Here is an 8,893-nt window from a genome sequence, read left to right on the forward strand (position 1 = left end):
CAATCGCTTATAATTCCAATATTTTGTATCATCACATAGCCTATACCATGTCATTGCATCTCCCTTCAAAGATAAAAGGAAGACCTTCCTTTTGACAACATCATTAGGAATACCTGCAAGCTTAAATAATCCACAAACTTCATCCACAAAGATAAGGTGTAAGTCGGGATGCAATGTTTCGTCTCCTGCAAAAGGATTAGCTAGCAGTTTCTCTATCATACCCGAAGGAATCTCAAAGTGAATAATTTCATAAAGTTCAGTAGCTTGAGGAGCATCTCTTTGCTCTACTGATTGGGGTGAAGATACCCCAAACAAGCCCCTCAAGGGATTAGTTTCCATAGTAACAAGTAACAGAAAATTTCAGCACACTATATAAATGTTTCCTTACCAAGTTCCACTCACCAAAAGTGCTACGCTCCCCGGCAACGGCGCCAGAAAAGAGTCTTGATGACCCACAAGTATAGGGGATCTATTGTAGTCCTTTCGATAAGTAAGAGTGTCGAACCCAACGAGGAGCAAAAGGAAATGATAAGTGGTTTTCAGTAAGGTTTTCTCTGCAAGCACTGAAATAGTAGGTGATAGATAGTTTTGTGATAAGATAAATAGTAACGAGCAAAAGTAAATAAAGTAAATAAAGTGCAGCAAGGTGGCCCAATCCTTTATGTATCAAAGGATAAGCCTGGACAAATTCTAATAATGAAGAAGGAGCTCCCGAGGACACATTGGGAATTATTGTCAAGCTAGTTTTCATCACGTTCATAAGATTCACGTTCGGTACTTTGATAATTTTATATGTGGGTGGACCGGCACTTGGGTACTGCCCTAACATGGACAAGCATCCCACTTATGATTAACCCCTATTGCAAGCATCCGCGACTACAAAAAGGAGTATTAAGGTAAACCTAACCACAACATTAAACATATGGGTCCATATCAACCCCTAACAAAGCAACGCATAAACTAGGTTTTAAGCTTCTGTCACTCTAGCAACCCATCATCTACTTATTACTTCCCTATGCCTTCCTCTAGGCCAAAATAATGGTGAAGTGTCATGTAGTCGACGTTCACATAACACTACTAGAGGAAAGACAACATACATCTCATCAAAATATCGAACGAATACCAAATTCACATGACTACTAATAGCAAGACTTCACCCATGTCCTCAGGAACAAACGTAACTACTCACAAAGCATATTCATGTTCATAATCAGAGGAGTAATAATATGCATAAAGGATCTGAACATATGATCTTCCACCAAGTAAACCAAATAGCATCAACTACAAGGAGTAATCAACACTACTAGCAACCCACATGTACCAATTTGTGGTTTTGATACAAGATTGGATACAAGAGATGAACTAGGGTTTTGAGAGGAGATTGTGCTGGTGAAGATGTTGATGGAGATTGACCCCCTCTTGATAAGAGGATCGTTGGTGATGATGTTGGTGATGATTTCCCCCTCCCGGAGGGAAGTGTCCCAGGCAGAATAGCTCCGCCAGAGCCCTAGATTGATTCCGCCAAGGTTCCGCCTCGTGGCGGCGGAGTTTCGTCCCGTAAGCTTTACCACGATTTTTCCCAGGGGAAAAGTGATTATATAGCAGAAGATGGACGCCAGAGGCCCACCAGGGGGGCGAGGAGATAGGGGGCCGCGCCCTAGGGGGCGCGCCCCCTGTCTCCTGGACAGGGTGTGGGGCCCCTGGCCTATTTCTTTCGCCCATAAATTCTTATTAATTCCAAAAAGTTGTTTCATGGAGTCTCGGGACTTTTGGAGTTGTGCAGAATAGGTTTCCAACGTTTGCTCCTTTTCCAGCCAGAATTCCAGCTGCCGGCATTCCCCCTCTTCATGGTAAACATTGTAAAATAAGAGAGAATAGCCATAAGTATTGAGATATAATGTGTAACAATAGCCCATAATGCAATAAATATTGATATAAAATCATGATGCAAAATGGACGTATCACACTACATAAGGAAAAGTATAAGTAGAAATTTTTATTAGAGATTGAAAAACATAGTATTAAGCAATGATGCAACTCATGAAAGAATTAATAAGGGAAGAGAAGATTCACATAGAAATATACTATCCTAGAAATCTTTTGTGATTGTGAGCCCTCATCAAAATATTATATGCCAAAATTGTTGACGTTGGACAAGGAAGACAACTTAATGGTTTATGTTTGTTTATATTCACATAGAAGTCATATTGTCATATATCCTTTAACATGTGGTGCTTGACTCCTATCTTTGCTAGCCAAAAATTCTACACCAAGTAGAGATACTACTTGTGCATCCAAAAACCCATAAACGAAAATATTATTTTCAAGTGTCCACCATACGTATCTAGGGATTGAGAAAGATCCCTCAAGTAAGTTGTCATCGGTGCAAAAAGGCAATAAAAATTGCTTCTAAAAGTGTGAGATCATTTAGTGTAAGAGAAACTTGAGTGCACGAACTTGTGATGGTGAAGAATAAAAGCGACAAACCGCATAATAAAGGTCGCTATCACAAGGGGCAATGCAACGCGACGTTCTTTTGCACTAAGGGGTTGAGCATACAAACAAATAAGCGCATGGCAACCTCTGCTTCCCTCTGCGAAGGGCCTATCTTTTACTTTTATGTATTTACTTTTATGCAAAGAGTCAAAGTTTTCCTTCTATCCCTTTTTATTTTTCTCCTTTGGCAAGCATCATGTGGTGAGGAAAGATCTAGGCACATATGTCCAGTTGAATATAGATAGCATGAGTTATTATTGTTGACATCACCCTTGAGGTGAATATGTTGGGAGGCGAAACTATAAGCCCCTATCTTCCTATGTGTCCGGTTGAAACGTTTTGCTCATGTGTACGCGGTGAGTGTTAGGAATCATAGAAGACTATATGATGGTTGAGTATGTGGACTTGCCTAAAGGATCCGATACGTGACCCTTCCTGAAAAGATGATGAATTGTAGTTGCAAAGTTGACTGAGAACATAGTTTGTTGGTTTCTAATAGAGTTTTTGCTTTATACTTCAATTGTGTGATGAATTGTTACTTATTCATGGGAAGTCTATGATAAAAGTCCTATGATAAATGTCTTATGTTTAATATTGTTGTTGTTGTAATAATCAACATGATGCTTCTATATCCGTATTTTGTTTTTATCAACACCTCTCTCTCAAAGCATGTGGACATGTTTTTCGATTTCGGTTTTCACTTGAGGACAAGCGAGGTCTAAGCTTGGGGGAGTTGATACGTCCATTTTGCATCATGTTTTCTTACTGTTATTTATAATTTTTTTATCCATAATAATGCTTTTTGGAGTTATTCTAACACCTTTTCCCTCATAATATGCAAGGTATACACAGAGAGAGAGAATTCCGACAGCTGGAAATCTGGACCTGGAAAAGCTACGTCAGGCTACCTATTCTGCACAACTCCAAACAAGATGAAACTTCATGGAGATTTTTTATGGAATATTTGAGAAATATTGGAGCAAATAACTACTAGAGGGGCCCCACCAGGTGGGCACAACCCACCTAGGAGCGCCAGGGAGCCCAGGCGCGCCTTGATGGGTTGTGCTCACCCAGGCCCACCTCCGGTGCCCATCTTCTGGTATATAGGTCATTCTGACCTAGAAAAAATAAAGAGAGGACTTTCTGGATGGAGCGCCACCGTCTCGAGGTGGAACTTGGGCAGGAGCACTTTTGCCGTCCGGTGAAGCGATTCTGCCGAGGGAAATTCCCACCCGGAGGGGGAAATCATCGTCATCATCATCACCAACAACTCTCCCATCTTGGGGAGGGCAATCTCCATCAACATCTTCAGCAGCACCATCTCATCTCAAACCCTAGTTCATCTCTTGTGTTCAATCTTGTTACCAGAACTACAGGTTGGTGCTTGGTGGTGACTAGCAGTGTTGATTACATCTTGTAATTGATTACTATATGGTGTATTTGGTGGAAGATTATATATTCAGATCCAATATGCTATTTAATACCCCTCTGATCTTGAACATGTTTATCATTTGTGAGTAGTTACTTTTGTTCTTGAGGTCACGAGAGAAATCATGTTACAAGTAATCATGTGAACTTGATATGTGTTCGATATTTTGATAGTCTACATGTTGTGATTCCCTTAGTGGTGTCATGCGAACATCGACTACATGACACTTCACCATATTCGGGCCTAAGGGAATGCATTGTGGAGTATCAATTAGATGATGGGTTGCGAGAGTGACTGAAGCTTAAACCCCAGTTTATGCGCTATTCCGTAAGGGACCAATTGGATCCAAAAGTTTAATGCTATGGTTATGTCACGCCCAATATGCGACCCTATCCAAAAGGAACTCGAAGGTCCCACCAAGGATAGACCCGCATATTGAAATGCTTTTGCAAGGTGGATATCATTACATCAACATTACATAATAGATGGGGATACATACATAAGGCATACAATGCCACACGAATACAACATCATCATACATAAGATCAACATCCGACTACGGATGAAACACAAACAGAAGCTCAAACGACATCCACCCTGCTAGCCCAGGCTGCCAACCTGGAACCTATCCCCTGATCGAAGAAGAAGCAGAAGAAGAACTCCAAAACAAGCAAACATCGCTCTCGCGTCATGATCATAGCATAACCTGTACCTGCAACTATTGTTGTAGTAATCTGTGAGCCACGAGGACTCAGCAATCCCATTACCAGGGGTATCAAGACTAGCAAAGCTTAATGGGAAAGGAAGGGGTAAAGTGGTGAGGTTGCAGCAGCGACTAAGCATGATATGGTGGCTAACATACGCAAATGAGAGCGAGAAGAGAGCAAACGGAACGGTCGTGAAGCTAGCAATGATCAAGAAGTGATCATGAACTCCTGCTTACGTCAAACATAACCCAAAGACCGTGTTCACTTCCCGGACTCTGCCGAGGAGAGACCATCACGGCTACACACACGGTTGATGCGTTTTAATTCAGATCTGGTGTCAAGTTATCTACAACCGGACATTAACAAATTCCCATCTGCCACATAACCGTGGGCACGGCTTTCGAAAGATAATACCCTGCAGGGGTGTCCCAACTTAGCCCATGATAATCTCTCGCGATCAATGAAGGATATACCTTCTCCCAGGAAGACCCGATCAGTCTCGGAATCCCGGTTTACAAGACATTTCGACAATGGTAAAACAAGACCAGCAAAGCCGCCCGATGCGCCGACAATCCCGATAGGAGCTGCACATATCTCGTTCTCAGGGCAACACCGGATAAGCGAAGCGTACAGGTACCTACGTAACCCAAGTTGCCAAGGGATGGTCCCGCACGGTGCTCTAGTTTGGACCAACACTTAGACAAGCATTGGCCCGGGGGGGGCTATAATAAAGATGACCCTTGGGTTAATTACTCCCAATGGAAAAGTAGGTGGTGGTGAGGCAAATGGTAAAACCAAGGTTGGGCCTTGCTGGAGGAGTTTTATTCAAAGCGAACTGTCAAGGGGGTCCCATAAATCACCCGACCGCGTAAGGAATGCAAAATTCGGGAACATAACAAAGGTATGATGGAAACTAGAGCGGCAAGAGTGGAACAAAACACCAGGCATAAGGCCGAGCCTTCCACCCTTTACCAAATATATAGATGCATTAATAATATAAGAGATATTGTGATATCCCAACATAATCCTGTCCACCATGGAGCAATCTTCAACTTCACCTGCAACTAACAACGCTATAAGAGGGGCTGAGCAAAGCGGTAACATAGCCTAACAACGGTTTGCTAGGAAGGGTGTCAAAGGTTAGAGGTTCATGGCAATTTGGGAGGCTTGAGGAACAAGTGATAGGTAGCGCAGCATAGCGATAGAACGAAGCAACTAGCATAACAATGATAGTAGTGAGATCCAGGGTAGCGTTCATCTTGCCAGAAATCCCGCAAGGAAGAAGAACGAGTGCATGAAGAAGATGAAGCCACGAAGACGAACCGAGCGTAGACGAACGAATCCTCACGATCGCAACGAAACGGGAATTATCGAGAAGAAGCACACAACATGGTAAACACACCACACATAGACAAGACATGATGCACAACAATCATGATGCATGACAAGGCTACATGAAGCTACTCATGGCAAGAGACGATGCAAATAAGAGCAACACATCAAAGCAAGTTTAAATGAGGCCGGGAACAACATATAACAATTCCGGTAAGTCTCATATGCAAATTTAGAAATTGGTCCAGATCTGAATAAACCTTAAGTTAAAGTTGTTAAACAGCAAGTTAAGATGCACCAAGATGATCTACACGTGATTCTAGTCAAGTTACATATAAAGTTCATTTAGTTCGGAGCTACGGCCTAGAAGATATGAGCAAAACAAGTTAAACATGGCATTGATGCAAAAGGCATTCAAACATCAAGCAAACACCTCAAAACAAGGATGCAACATGGTAATATTAAACTACATGCAAAATCAAGCAAGTTTCATATAGAGCACAATCAAAACGGAGCATCGGTTCAACACATACACTCTATACAAGATATGACAACAATTTGTCCATAACAGCAACTAGGCATCTTGCAAGCATCAAAACAACAAGCTACAGCACCCCAACATAATAACAAAAGGCATGAGCATGATGTACAGGTAAAGCATGACAAAACATGAACACTGAGCTAACTCCAGAAATCACTAGATCATGCTCAAAATGACATGGCAAGATTGCAAATAATAACCGTTTTAGACTTATCAGGACATAACATCAGGTTGCAATGTTTAGAGCTATCAAACAAAATGTTACAAGAATTTATCATGGCAAACAAAGGCATGGCATGAATCTACTAATTGCAAAGAACAAAAGTCCCTTACTGACCATGAGCCAAAAGGGCACAGAAAATATGATGGCACCCATGTAAACATGGCAAAAGATAAGACAGATTCATACATGGCAGGAACAACAATAAGTAGGCATGTTAGTGAGCTTGAACCACTCACCACAGAGCAATACATGGCATGGCAAGGCAACCAACAGTAAGAATACATGTTTATGAAGCTAAGCATGGCAAGAACAAGTTCATAGGGTGCATGGAGCACTAACAACAAACATGGCAACATTGAACTTAATGTTAATAGGCTGACAGCAACATTATTTAGCAACTTTGGAGCAAGATAACAACAAGCTACAGCAGGCTATAAATGCAACCAGGGGCATGAATGGATAGAGCATGACATGTATAACAAAACATCCTTAGGGATCATCTCCAGATTATGCATGGAATGACTTGTAGCAGCAGGTTTACATAGCAACAAAATATAACAGAATCAGCCTAGCAAAACAACAACAGCAACTACCCTACTTAACAAGCTTGATGCACTCACTACAAGACCCACAAAAATACATGGATGGCACCACTGTAAAGATGGCACATCATAGATCAAAACTCATGTAGACATCAACCTCATAGGATGCACACATCAAACATGGCAAAAATGACAATTGAGCATGTTATAACAGTTTCAGCAGATTAACATCAACTAGCACTCTTGCAACGATGATTCAGGCATCAATATGAACTCAAATGAACATGATGCAATGGAATGAAATTAAGTACTCGTTGAGACGAACAATTTGATATATTATACGCACGAAATGGAGCAGTATGCAGCAAGTTATGATGTGATGAACATGGCATGAAAATGTAAATAATTACGGGACTTGGCAGAAATTTACCGCTCCGAAAAGTCAACGGGACGAGGACGAGCGGGGCGGAGGGATTCCGGGACGGAGGCGCGGGTGCGGGGGCGAGGCGCCCGGGCAGCAGCGGCGCGCGCGGGCCGGGAGGGCCCCGCGCGGGCCTGGAGGGCCGACGGCGGAGGTGGGCGACGTGGCGGCGTTAGATTCGTCGGGGACGGCGGGCGGACATGTCCGGGCGCGGAGGATGAAACGTCCGGCGGCGCGGAGGGGAAAATGATCTAGGGTTAGACCGGGATTTCGGGGGAGATGCACATATATATAGGTAGAGGGAGCTAGGAAACTCCAAATGAGGAGCGGTTTTCGGCCACTCGATCGTGATCGAATGACCGAGAGCATGGAGGGGGTTAGGATGGGTTTTGGGCCACTTTGGAGGGGTGTTGGGCTGCACACAAAAGAGGGCTTTGCGGTTACCCGGTTAACCGTTAGAGTATCAAACGACCTCCAAATGGCTCGAAACTTGACAGGCGGTCTACCGGTGCTATGCCAAGGCCGCTTGGCAAACCTCGGGCCATTCCGAGAAAGTTTAACACCCACTCACAACAAGAGACAAAAAGGGGGACGCCGGAGGACATAGGAGTGCCGGATTGCAAAATGGACAACGGGGAAAATGCTCTGATGCATGAGACGAACACGTATGCCAATGCGATGCACAAGATGACATGATATGAAAAATAGATGATGACATGGCAAAATGCAACACGCAAGCAAATGACATGGCAATGACGACGAATAACTGGCAGACACTTGACGCATCGAATCCGGGGCATTACAGGTTAGAATTTATTCTTAATACTTATCTCGTAGTTGCAGATGCTTGCGGAAGGGTTAATCATAAGTAGTTTGTTCAAGTAAGAACAGCACCTAAGCACGGGTCCACCCACATATCAAATTATCAAAGTACCGAACACGAATTAAACCAACATGATGAAAGTGACTAGATGAAATTCCCGTGTACCTTCAAGAACGCTTTGCTTATCATAAGAGACCGTTTTGGCCTGTCCTTTGCCTCAAAAGGATTGGGGTACCTTGCTGCAATTTTGTTACTACTATCATTACTTGCTCGTTACAAATTACCTTGCTATCAAACTACTCTGCTACTTACAATTCCAACACTTGCATACATTACCTTGCTGAAAACCACTTGTCATTTCTTTCTGCTCCTCGTTGGG

This window comes from Triticum dicoccoides, chromosome 6B (genome assembly GCF_002162155.2).
Source record: "Triticum dicoccoides isolate Atlit2015 ecotype Zavitan chromosome 6B, WEW_v2.0, whole genome shotgun sequence".
NCBI lineage: Eukaryota > Viridiplantae > Streptophyta > Magnoliopsida > Poales > Poaceae > Triticum > Triticum dicoccoides.